The sequence below is a fragment of the Sarcophilus harrisii genome, chromosome 2 (assembly GCF_902635505.1).
Source record: "Sarcophilus harrisii chromosome 2, mSarHar1.11, whole genome shotgun sequence".
NCBI lineage: Eukaryota > Metazoa > Chordata > Mammalia > Dasyuromorphia > Dasyuridae > Sarcophilus > Sarcophilus harrisii.
Window position 1 is genome coordinate 629,970,726 of NC_045427.1, and position 12,980 is coordinate 629,983,705.

Below are 12,980 nucleotides of genomic sequence, written 5' to 3' on the forward strand. Positions count from 1 at the left end.
CTAAAGGCTTGGAATTGGGAGGTGCTTAATAAATGCTTGTTTAGTTACCAGATCAGGGCCTTGACAAGGTGAGAAAGCCTGGGGCAGCTAAGTAAGTGGTACATCGAGGCCTAAAGTAAGGAAGCCCCATCTATCTTCTGAGTTCCAGTCTGACCACTGACACTAGTTGTGTGATCCTGGACCAGTCCCTTCACCCTGTCTGTCTCAATTCCTCATCTGCAAAATACGATGGAGAAGGAAAGGCAAACAGCTCCGGCCAAGAAACCCCCAAAGAGACTGCTGCACAACAGAGCAAAAAGGGAGGGGGCTGACGCATTAGGAAGGCTGGAGTGGAAGTCCCGCCTGGGAAGCAGACAGGCTGAGCGATCTCTCAGTGCCTCGGTCAGGAGCTGCTGTTCTACACCCGAGGAAGGAGTTTCCACACTAGGACGTTCCAGCTTTTCTTTCCCCACCCCCACCCTCTCAAAAAACCAAACCCCAAAACCCCGGACTTTTATAAGGAGCAAGAGCAGCTTCTGTTCGGGGAGGTGACAGGGGTGGGAGCTCCGGGGCAATCAGGATGGGGGCGACTCCCAATCCGGATTAGGTCTGGGAGGGAAAGCTGCAGGAAGGGGGGATGAGAAAGCACCCGACGTCTCCTTCACAGGCCGGCCGAGGGTTTCCGTCTACGTAGCTGCTCTGCTGGGCAAACAGCCTTCCCCAGAGCATCAAAATGGAAGCTTAGCTCTCCACCGGCTGCAGGTGGTGCGCGACCACCCACAGCCTCGGCGGCTCTGCCGGAGCGGTCTGGAGGAAAGCGCCGGGAAGCCCGCAGGGACTGCAGGACTGCAAGGTACCGTCTCCGGGCCAAGCTCCCCCTCTGCGCCTCAGTTTCCTCATCTGTAAAATTGGCTCATGCTATTTATACTCTCCGCCTCGGGGGCGAGTGAGAGGAAGCGCTCCGGAGCGCTCCCCGGGCTAAGGAAGAAGCGAGCCGTTAGGAAGTCACACTTACCCCCTCCAAACCTCAGTCTTCGCATCTGTGAAATAGGCGGGGGGCCCGCTCCGGGTCCCCGCCGCTCTTCTGATTAGTGTGGTTCTCCTCGTCGTTATACGTCAGAGGCCTCCCCGGCACGTGACGCGCCCTCCCCCCCCCCCACGCTCCGCTGGCCAGCCCGGCCGGGGCGCCCCCTCCCCCGCGCCGCTGCGCCCGCGCCCATCCCCGGCCCTCCCCCCCGCGCGCCCCCGAGCCCTCCCGGCGCGGCCCCGCGGAGGAGCGAGCTTGCGAGCGTGCCCGTGCCACGCGCGAAGTGGGCGGAGGGACGAGGGCCCCCGGGGGGAGGGGGGCGGGGGAGAGGGGAGCCCCGGGAGCCCGAGCCCGAGCCGCGGCTGGCTGCCTGGCTGGCGTCGTTGTCAGCGCCGCAGACCCGGGCGGGAGAAGCAGCAGCAGCACCCTGGCCAGCGTCCCCCTCCAGCCTCCCCGGCAGCAGCAGGTATGTCTGTCCCTTTAAACCCGGCCGCAAAGCCCGGGCATCCCGGGCTTCCCCGCCCGGCCGGCCGGGCCCCTCGGCCGGGGGGAGCCGCGGGGGGGGGGGGCGCGGGGGCGCCGGTGGGCTCTCGGGCTGACCTTCATCTCTGCGGGCCCGGGGGGGAGCGGGCCGGGCTCGGGGGGGAGGGGGCGCAGCGCTCGGGCAGCCGGCCGGGCGGCCAGCGGGCGCCGGGCACCTGCCTGCCTGCGGCGCCCGGGTCCGACTGCAGATGCCTTCCCTGCCATTCTTTGCCGCCCTGTGCCATCTTGCATTTATTAATAAAACATGCAAAGTAGAGGGGGGGAAAGGAGGGGGGGGCTCTGGGAAACCCCATTGCGGTGCAGCCTCCCGGGAGCGGGAGCAGCCCCGGCGGCAGCTGGGCTCGGGTTCTCCGTCCCCGGAGGCGGTGGGGAACTTTGGGTCCCCCGGAGCGGAGACGTGTGGTCTGCCTCCCAGACGGGCTCCCCGTGACCACTTCCCCCTTGGTGGAGAGGAGCCCGGAATACTCCGACCCGCGCCTGCGACGTGTGTGGGAGTGAAGGATGGAGGGCTTCCCCCTAGTCAGGCCGGAGTCCAAGGCAGTTGCCAGGTGGAGGCAAAGACAAATGTCTCTCCCCGTTCTCCGATTTGTCAAGGAACCTTCGACCTAGAAAAATCGCTTTCCATTTTGGCTTAGCAGAGGCCTTGAACAGAACCGGCGAGACTTTCGGTGGGGGAATAAACACTCAGAAACTCATTAGAGGCTTTTGCATCCTGGCCATGACTAAGATTCCACCTGTTGGAAGGAAGTCCAAGCCCAGGAAGACGCTGTCACCCGGCTCATCCCTGCCCACCCTGCGGGGACGGAGGGGATTCCCAGGGCCGGTGCACAGGGCCGGCGGCATTCTCCTGAATGAGACCCATCCCTTGGAGGATCTTCTGGGATAATGGCATTGAAGTTCCCCTTGCGCCGAGCCCAGTCTATCAATGATGTCACAATTCCAGGGTTCTCTGAGGCCCTGGCTTCCTCATTTTCCTGATGCTACGAGCAACAGTTTGGAAGGTTTAGGAGGAGGAGAAAGATGTCAGCAAATGCTTATCTTTCTTGCCCACCCCAATACAGTTCTGTCTCCTCTCTAGGTCCGTGGTTGCAAATGATGGGAAATAGGCTGGAAGGCTTATTGCAAACTCTCAGGGCGTGCTGCCGGGGATTTTTATACCGTTTTCTTGTAAGATTTTCCGAGCACAGCTTATAATACTGTCATTGAATAGGAAAGGAACAGGGCAAAGACCAGGCGGAAGTTGGAGACCTTGGGTTCAAATTCTGTTGCTCTCCCTTCCGACCTTGGTTCCAGCCCTTAATTTCTCTCGACTGCAGCATCTCATCTGTCGAATGAGGAGGTCGGACTAGATGGCCTCCCAAGTCCCTTCCAGCCTGAAACCTCTCATCTTATTTTTCACTCTCTCCGTGATGTAGAGGGAAGCCTGAGATCTCAAAGGCTGTGCCACAGGAGTGAAATCTGGCAGATCCTACAGAGATATAAAGCTCTTTATGCATTCTCATCAAAGGGCAGCCAGAGAGCAGAGAGGGGGCTAGGGTGGTGAGAGGCCTAGAGATCCTGCCCCAGGGGGATTTGGGCAAGAATCTGGGCACATTTCAAATCCATGAATGGATTCTTTCCCTATGACTTCAAACATATCTGAGTCTCTTTATCCTTAGAAAAAATCAAAACAAACCAAAAACCATTGCCTAGACCCTCCCATCTTCTCAAGTGGGCATCCTATATCTCTTGTTCTTTTCTCAGCCAGACACCTTGAAAAAAGCCACTACACTCACTGCCTCCACTTCCTCTCCTTTCACTTACTTCCCAAGCCCTTGCAGTCTGGCGTCCAAACTTCTGGACTGAAATGATTATCTCCAAAATTACCCATTGGGAGACTAGAAGGTCGGTAGTCCCTTTGCCAAGAACAGGAAGGTTTGGGAGAGGTGGGAGAAAGAGAATTTATTCCATTTTGTGTGAGTTGATTTTAAGATGTCTCTAACCATCCAATTAGAAATGGCCAAAAGGCAATTGGTGACATGAGGCTGAGCCTCGGAGAGAGATCTCCCAGTCTTTTCTTACCCTCATTTTTTTCTTACCTAGCTGCTACATTTGACATTAACCCAGGTACCCCTCTCCTGGCTACTCTCTCTTCTCTGGGGGTTTCCATCACACCATTCTCTACTGGTTTGCCTCCTACTTGCCCAACTGCTATTTCTTTCTTGAGTTCCCTTTCTTAGGTCATCATCCTGACCAAGGCCCCTAACTATCTCAGAAAGATTTGGTCCTCAGCTCTCTGTCCTTCTGTCTTCACACACTCTCTTGGTTTTAACTATCATGTCTGGACAGATGACTGCCAGATCTATGTAGTAAACCCCAGTCTCTCTCCAGATCTCATCCTCATCACCAATTGAGCATTGCAATTCAGCAAAATCGACTCACCCAAAACAGAATAAATTCTTTTCTCCCATCTTTCCCAAACTTCATTATTCTCATTAAAGGGACCACCATCCTTCTAGTCTCCCAATTTGTGGCCCCAGAATTGTCCTCGGTTTTTCCCTTTACTTCACCTCGCTTATTTAATCAGTTGCCGAATCTTGTCGTTTCTATCTTAACAACATTTTTCATACTCAGCTCCTCTCAACTCACACAACTTCCATCTTAGTTCAGGCTCTGATTGCCTCTTGCTTGGATTATTGCAACTTTCTCCCAATTGGTCTTCTTGCCTCAAACCTCTCTACATTCCAGTCAATCTACCACACTGCTCTCAAAATAATGTGTCCCATAAACAAAGATCTGATCATGTGATTCCTCTGCTTAATCAATTCCTGTGGCTCTCTATTGCCTCCAGGGCAAAATATAAGCCCCTGTGTTTGTCTTTGAAAGCCCCATGTGATCTTGTCCAAAGCTATCTTTTCAGTATCACAAGGCATGATGGCCCTTCTTGTGCCCTGTGGTCCCCACCAGGCTGATCTTTTCTTTGTTTCTCATATACAACACTCATTTCCCATCTCCATGCTTTTGCACTTGCTCTGCCACATGCCTGGAATGCCTCCCCTCCTTATTTTTGCCTCATAGAATTCCCCTTTCTTCCTTCTGGACACAGCTTGGGAATCACCTTCTTCATAAATCCTTTTCTGTCATCCTCTCTCCCGCAAATGCTAGTTCCCTCCCTCTCAAAAGAGTTTTTAATTTCACTATTTAGTAAACTCTTTATAAATGTAGTTTGTGCACAAATCCATCCACAAAGAATCTTAACTAAGGTGAGCAGGGGTTGTGATTTGCCTTCATGGAGAGAATGCTCACACTGACATAACCCAATCTTTCAGGTCCTCGTTTCATGAATGAAGGAACAGAGAATTAGTCAGGAGGAGGGACTCGTACATGGTTACACAACTACAAAATGGTGGGGCTGAGAAACAAGATCTCAAGTCTAGAGCTAGAAGGGAACAATCCAGTGCCATCATTTTACAGATAGGGAAACTGAGGCTTAGGATGTTAAGTAACCTTATGTAAATTACTGTAAGATCTTTTAATAACTAGTATAAAATGGTCTCAAATTTTCATTTAGTTTCACAACTTCATCACAAGTATTATTTCTACCACCACCTCCTGGAAAACTTAGCACCCAAGAGACCAGGGGCCTTGCCCCAAGACAATACGCTAAGATTCAGAAAATGTGAAATGCTCAAGGCAGCCTTTACTGGAAATGGAGTTATAAAATGGGTCAGCACGGGATCTGTGTTATCCCTCTGTGTTTTCATAAAATGGAGCATAAGCTATGCTTCAACTTAACTTCCTCCAACAAGTAATTAAGTCTGCCTGTTTCAGAGGTAATTTGATTCCCCCTGTCCCCAGTTATGGGTAAGTTAAGTTAAGCATCCCAGATATGGGTAAGAAAGTGAGAGAGAGGGTGCCAAATGAATCATCCACTCCTTTCCCTTAACAGCTCCTCTCACCTCCCAGACCTCTTCTCTCCCTGTCCAGTCCTGGGGCTACACAGAACTGCCTCTCACAAGCTGGTATGTGCTGAAAACATTATCAAAGAAGGGGGAAAAAATCAAACCCATATCACAGTCTTCAACCATAATGGAGTTTTTTCCAGGGACATGACAAGTCATTCATGTGCACCTTTATACTTGCCATATTCAGCTAGGAGAGGGAGGCGTTTGTATTTTTCTAGATGTCTTGCAATTTAGGTGTTGAGCTGTGCTCCTGGGCTTTTCAGAGAATCACAGAATCTCAGCTGGAAGGGACCCAAGAGGTCACTGCCTCAAACCTCCTCCAGAACAGGAATCCCCTTGACACCATCCCTGTCAGAATGGTTACTCTGTATTAAAGCCCCATGGCAACTTGTGATGCCGAACAGTTCTTGTTGTTTGTCCTTTGTCCTTCAAGACCATGACATCAGGGAGGCGATGCCCTGTCGTGCAGTGAACTGAATTGAAGTGAGGGAGGGCTGTGCAAAATCCCCAGCCTCATTCTCTCCTCTGGAACCACTTGGGTCCAGTGGCAAGATATAGATCAGGATGGCCTGGATGCAAGGAGACGTTGCCCTGTTTAAGCTGAGATCTTTAACAGATCTCAATTTGACTGAGGCAATGCCCAATGATTTAGGGAGGCAAGAAACCACAGAGTACTAGAAGTCTGGAGTTTTTAGATACTTACTAGCTAAATGACCCTGGGCACATCACTTCATCTCTGTTTGCCTCAGTTTCCTCATTTGCAAAATTGAGATAACAAGAGAATCTACTTAACAGTGTTGTGAATATCAAATGAGAAAATTTGTGAAGTGCTTAGCACAATGCCGGCATATAGCAGGTGCTCTATTAATGCCTTTTCCTTTCCGCTTCTCCACCTTCATAACCCAACCCTAACCCATCTTTCCAGCCTAATTATACATTACTTCTCAACTGATCTTCTTACTCACCACGATGCCCGACTTTTCATCTTCACACCTTTGTAGAAGTTATCCCCCAAACCTGCAATATACTCCTTCTTCACCTTTGCCTTAAAACTCCTCGTTTTCTTAAAGATTCGGTCTCTCTGAAGCCTTTCCCAGTAGTCCCAGCTACCAGCACCTTTCCTTCTCAAAATCACTTTGCATTTATTTTAAAAATCGTATTTTGTGTATAACTATCCAGACATGTCTTTTTCAATAGAATGTAAGCTTCTCCAGGGCAGAAATCTTGATATTTCCAGTGCCTAATACGGTGAATGGCATACAGTAGATGCTTCATTAATTCTTATTGCTCTACTCAAACACATCTGGTGATGGGAGCCCACTCGACTTTTGTAGTTAAGTGTAGAAACTTTTATTAAGCCCTTACTGTGTTCCAGGCATTGGGTTAAGTACAGGGGATACAGACACATGGCAGGGGAGACATTTCCTGTCCTTGAGGAGCTGACATTCTTATGGCCAAAAATAAGACTAAAAGGAGCTGAAAAGCTAGGGGTAGGAGTGGGAAGAAGGTATCTGGCAACTCTGTTCAGGAAAATCTCCTAATGCTAAATATTGAAACCTGCCTCTCTACTGCCTTTGGCTCATTCTTGTTCATAGTTGAGTACTAGTGGGCAAATTAAAACAACTCTAAATCCTCTCCTCCTTACATTGCTGGCTTCACCTCCTCTCTTAGTTTTCCCTTTTCTAGACGAATAGTTACAATTCTTTGATCCTCATGTGGCCAAGATACTATAGATGTCATCTTTATTTAATTTAGAGCTTGGTACTAATAAATGCCGGTTGATTGAATGACTTGACAATGGTGGAATACCTATCTGTTTATATGCTGTGTCTCCTAGTAGAAAGTAAGCTCTTTGAGGACAAGAATTGCTTTCTATTTTTTTCTGTTCTTGACATTTAGCACAATGCCATGCATATAGTAAGTGGTTAATAGATGCATGTTGGGTCAGATTGCTATTATCAGACTTCCCCCCTGTTTTGAGTACCATAATCCTGTTCATGTAATCTAATATTGAAATGACCTTCATGTCACACTACATTTTGAACTTGGAATCCATTTAAAACCCAGGTCATTTTCACATTAATTATTGCCTAACCATGTCCCCTATGTCATCTACTTGTGCAATTGATACTTTGAACCCAAAAGCGGTTCTTTATATTTAATCAAGTTGAGGGTTGAGATTTTTAGTTTTACCTGAACTGATGGAATTACAAAAGACATAACAATGTAATTTCAAAATAACAAAAGTCACTTCAATGTATTCAATTAATCAATAGTTAAAAAGAGAGAGACATAAGGGATTTTCTTACAATCCTATCATAATATATGAATCATTCAGTAATTAACTTGAGAGAATGATAAGATTTTGGCCAATGGATGAAAACAGATGGTGATACACAGGAAACATAAAATGCCGTAATTTGTGTCAAGTACTTTGCAAGCTTTAAAAGCACCATATGAATGCTGGTTGTTATTGTTGTCTGAAAGAATCAGACACAACTCTGGACCTATATAATTAAAACAACAATAAATGCAAGGGTAGACCAGTCTTTAGTATTCCGAAATTTAGAATTCTAGAATTGGAGCCAGGTCCTTGAGAAGGAAATACTCTTAGGAAAAAGATACAGTTTCTCTCTCTCATTTCTTCTTTCCTGCTGCCCCCCCCCCGCCTCCCTATTCTCTCTTGATCATATTTGTTAGATTAGACTAATAGCCGGCAGTGCATCCAACTGGAATCAGAGACTGTACTGGCTGTGAAACAATCAGGACAAACAGATGTGAAAAGACAGTGTCTTAAGGAAGGAGGCACCTTCAAGGAGTGTGACTCCGATTCACACCAGAGAAAAAATGCCAGCTCTAGACTCAAGGGTTTTACAGGAGTTGAGAGTTACCCTTTTGCTACTTGTGTATCCTCCACATATGCCTTATTATCAAAGTACTTCTCATGGACCCACGTATATTTGTGGGAGAGTAGGAGAATGTGCCCCAGGCTTTTGAGGGGAATATTTTGTACCAATTGTTCTTACTATGTTGTCTTTATAATTACATTTGCTAATAGTTAATGAGAAGTATACTGTATTCTTGCATCACAAATACAGTCCCAGGTGGTTCAGGACCATTCCAATAGACTTGTGATGGAGAGAGCCATCTGTACCCAGAGAGAGGACTGTGGGAACTGAATGTGGATCACAACATAGCATTTCCACTTTTTTGTTGTTGTTTACTTGCATTTTGTTTTCTTTCTCATTTTTTTTCCTTTTTGATCTGATTTTCTTGTGCAGCATGATAATTGTGGAAATATGTATAGAAGGATTGCATCTGTTTAACCTATGTTGGATTATTTGCTGTTTAGGGGAGGGAGTTGGGAGAGAAGAGAGGGAGAAAAATGTGCAACACAGGGTTTTGCAAGGGTGAATGTTGAAAATTATCTATGCATTTTTAAAAATAATCAACTGTAATAATAATTTAAAAAAACCACAGTCCCTCAGGGTTATATCTAGAACTCAGAGGGTAAGGAATAGTCAAGCAAGTCTGAGGTCTCCAGATCACAAGGGCAAATACAAATCTGGGGAGCAGTCCCAAAGGAGATGCTAAAACTCAATTAAATTCCATCTTATGAGATTCACCTCATCATCCTAGCCTCTTAGGATCTTTTTGGAACATGACTTTGTCATTCAGGGTGTTAACTGTATCTCCCAGAATTATGTCATCCACAGATTTGATAAGTGTGCCTTAATTCAAGTCAGTGATAAAATGGGGAACAGAATAGGCCTAAGATGGCTCCAATAGAAATCTACCTGCAGATTGATATTGATGCATTCGTGACCATTCCTTGGATCCAGTCATTCATATCAGTTCTGAATCCATCAGAGCTTGCCATCATCCAGGTCACATTTTATCCATCAGATATCTTGCTGCAGTCTACCTCTGTTTGCAAATAGCAACTCCTGATCCGGTGTTCTCGTTATCAGACCATGCAGGGACTAGGAATCAGCAAATAGGGAGAATATGGTGCTTGACCTAAGTCTTGAAGGAAACTAGAGACTCTAAGAGGAGGATGCAAGGGGGGAGAACACTAGCCGAAGGAAGGAGTTCAATGATTACCAAGATACAGAGCTAAAAGACAAGAATGTTTTGGATGAGGATCATCAAGAGGGGCCACTTGCAGGGACTATGGTAGCATGAATAAAGGGAAAGAATATATAATATATATTATATGTGTAATATGTATTATAATATATAATAATATAATAGAAAAATATATAAAAATATAATATTAAAATAATAATAAAATGTAAAAATAAAATATAATTATATAATATAAAGGGCAGATCATAAAGAACTTCAAATGCCAAAGGGAAAAGTTTGTCTTGGTTCTAGGGGCCATAGGGAGATACTGCAGGTTATTGAGTAGGGGAGAAAGTCACGTGATAAAATTCATGACTTTTCAATTTGGCAGACTGGAGTACGTAAAGACTGGAGACAGGGACACCAATTAGGAGACTATTGCAATAGTCCACAGGAGACTTTACAGCTCTGAAGTATTAAGCATCACTTTCTGGTGCTGTCTTGGCTGGTCCTGTAGACAGAAAAGCTATTTGTACAGCAATTTTAAGTCACTTAAACCAATCCTGGGATGTCTGGAAAGAGTGCATTCCTTAACCAGTCTGGACAGGCTGAGATGAATTCTTTTCTCCTCTGTGGCTCCCCCCCCCCCCCCCCCCCCCCCCCCCCGCTTCTCATTCTGTTGTCAGCTAAACTCTGGTTAGAAAATTTATACCATTAGGAATGGTGTAAGAAGTACCCTCAGTCCTAAAAAGCCATCCCTCTCCCTCCCAATCCACCCAGCCACGACTTCCCCTTGCCTCTTCCCCTTACCAGCCAAACTCCTTGGAAGTTGTCTACACTTAGCTCGCTGTGCATTTTTTTCTGCCATCCGCTGTGTCTTGATTTCTACCTCCCCACTTTCCTGTAGCTACTTCCTTCAACTAGTCCATAAACAAGCATTTATCAAGTCCCCTCTATGTGTTGGCCCTATGCAAGGTATGGGAATACAGACACAAATGAAATAGTCTCCATTCTCAAGGAACTACCCTAGAGGGATACATCTTTCCAAGATCATTAGTGACATCCTCATCACCAAATCCAAAGGGATTTCCCCCCCTCGTTTTTATTTTCCTTGATTTCTCTGCAGTTTTGGGCACTCATTTTGTATCAAGACTTCCCATGACTTGCCACAAACCACATAATCTTGGTTTTCCTTCTATCTTTTTTCCTGATGCCTTCTCTGTCTCCTGTTCTCATTTTTTTAGTAGGGTCCCTTTCTGAATCAGAGACTATATTTTTATGTGGTCCTTTTCAATCCCTTGTTCTTCAGAGTTCCACCCCCACTTTTTCTCCATTCGGGTTCTTCTCTTATGTGGGTGACTGCTTGTTATTCACTTTGCTGGATCTTCGTCCATGTCCTGCCCAATAAGCATGAGTGTACCCCAAAGATCTGTCATGGATGAGTATTATTTTTTCCCTTTCTATTACCTCATTTGGTGATCTCATCAGCTCCATGCAAATGATTCCCACGTTATTTTATTAAACCCTAATCTCTCTCCTGAACTCATCTCATCAACTTCTCCAATTCATGCTCCATTCAGCTGCCAAAATGATTTCCCCAAAGTTACAGATGATCATGTCTTGCACATTTTCTATTCCTACTCATTGTACTTTAGTGCCTCCCTCTTGCCTTCGGGACAAAAAGGAAATCTTCTGTTTGGCATTTTAAGTCCTTCACAACCTTGCCCCTTTCAACCTTCTTACACTTTATTCCCTTCCACTTTGTCTAAGACCAAGCCAGCCGCCAACCACACTCCCAAGTGTGGCCTAAACCAGATTAAAATATAATTGAGAAACATTTAACAAAATGAATAAAACATAATGTTTTAATAAATTATATATTATTGTTTATATCTATAATTACATATATAAATAATATACAAATTATAAATAATAAAATAAAACATAATTGTGGTTTTCTACATCAATACACACCCAAAGGATACAGTCTCTATCTCTCCCTCTTTGTGTGTCTCTCTCTGTTTCTTTCTCTCTGGTTCTATCTGCCTCTCTGTCTCTCTCTGTGTTTCTGTCTCTGTGTGTGTTTCAATTTGAGTTTGACACCACTGCTCCACAATCTCGCAGCCCAGATCTTGCTCTTCCTGGACACTGACCCCAGCTTCCTGCCTTTTCTCTGGCCGCCCCCTATGTTTGGAACACTTTTCCTACTTTCATCTATTGGTGTTCCTGCCTCAGTTCAAATTCCACCTTCTTCCAAAGGCCTTTGTCAATGGCCTCTATGGCTGATGCAATGTCCCATCTATACCACATAGTTCTTATATTCGTGGTTATTTGGATGCTGTCTCCCTCATTAGACTGTGAGCCTCATGCAATCGTGTTTTGTGCTTAGGTACACAGGAAATGCTAAATAAATGCTTGTTGACTGACTCACTGATTCTCTCTGTGGCACTAGTGTTCAGTCCTGTGCTGTTAGTATCACCAGTACAAAAATAACTCCCAGATTTATATCTTCTCTTTTGACCTCTCTCACAAGCTCCTGACGTGAGATACCAATAATAACCGTGATGACGTAACTGACAGTTATGTCATACTTCGAGACTGACAAAGGGCTTTGGAGCCATTATTTCATTTTATCTTCACAACAGTCCTGGGATTCAGGCCCTCCAGGTAATCCTTATCTTCGTCTTCATCCTCATCCCCATTACCATCCTGACTCTGTGGTTTAGGGAAAAAAATTCAGACAGTTTCAGTAATTTGCCCATGGTCACTTGATGACCGCCAGATACAGGATTTGTATTCACATCTCTCCTGAAGCCATGGCCAGTATTTCCTCCCCAAATATACCAGTATCAATTCCCAGCTGCTCCAAGGGCATCTCCATGTGGATGTTCCACCAGCTCAAGAGACTTTATTTTCTTTCCCCTAAAACTTCCTCCTTCTGATGTCACACTCTCTGCCAGTGGCCATGGCATTCACCTTCTCTCATGATTAAAACTATAGCACTATTACCTTAGATCCCCCTCCCTCTGTAGGTCTGTCTCTGTATCTGTGTCTATGTGTGCCTCTGTCTTTGTATTTCTCTCTGTTTCCCCCTTTCTCTGTCTCTTTCTCTATGCCTCTCTGTTTGTCTCTCTGTTTTTGTCTGTCTGTCTCTTTCTCTGTCTCTCTTGTCCACTTCTCTTTGTTCTCACATCTAGTCTGGAACTTCATCTCTCTCTCTCTCTCTCTCTCTCTCTCTCTCTCTCTCTCTCTCTGTGTGTGTGTGTGTGTGTGTGTGTGTGTGTGTCTGTCTCTTTCTCTGTCTCTCTGTCTCTCTCTCTTTCTCTCCCTCAGGTCTCCTCCTCTTAATTCCCACAGTTTGTCTGGAACTCTGTTGCCACCAGGCTGAGTTATTACAACAGGCTCCCCCAAATACCTTT

The 12,980-nt window shown here is 45.9% G+C and overlaps 1 protein-coding gene across 3 annotated transcripts in view; it reads left to right on the plus strand.

Annotated features, from left to right (window-relative positions):
- Positions 1-459: 459 nt before the first annotated feature.
- TMEM266 (transmembrane protein 266) overlaps positions 460-12,980 on the plus strand; it is a 135,137-nt gene continuing 122,616 nt past the window's right edge. For 2 of the 3 annotated variants that reach the window (XM_031956796.1, XM_031956794.1), the window contains exon 1: positions 1,413-1,472. The gene's annotated coding sequence lies outside the window, so the exon portion shown is untranslated. Of the gene's footprint in view, positions 833-1,412; positions 1,473-12,980 lie in introns of those variants that run through there. The other variant, XM_031956795.1, reaches the window with a different exon arrangement.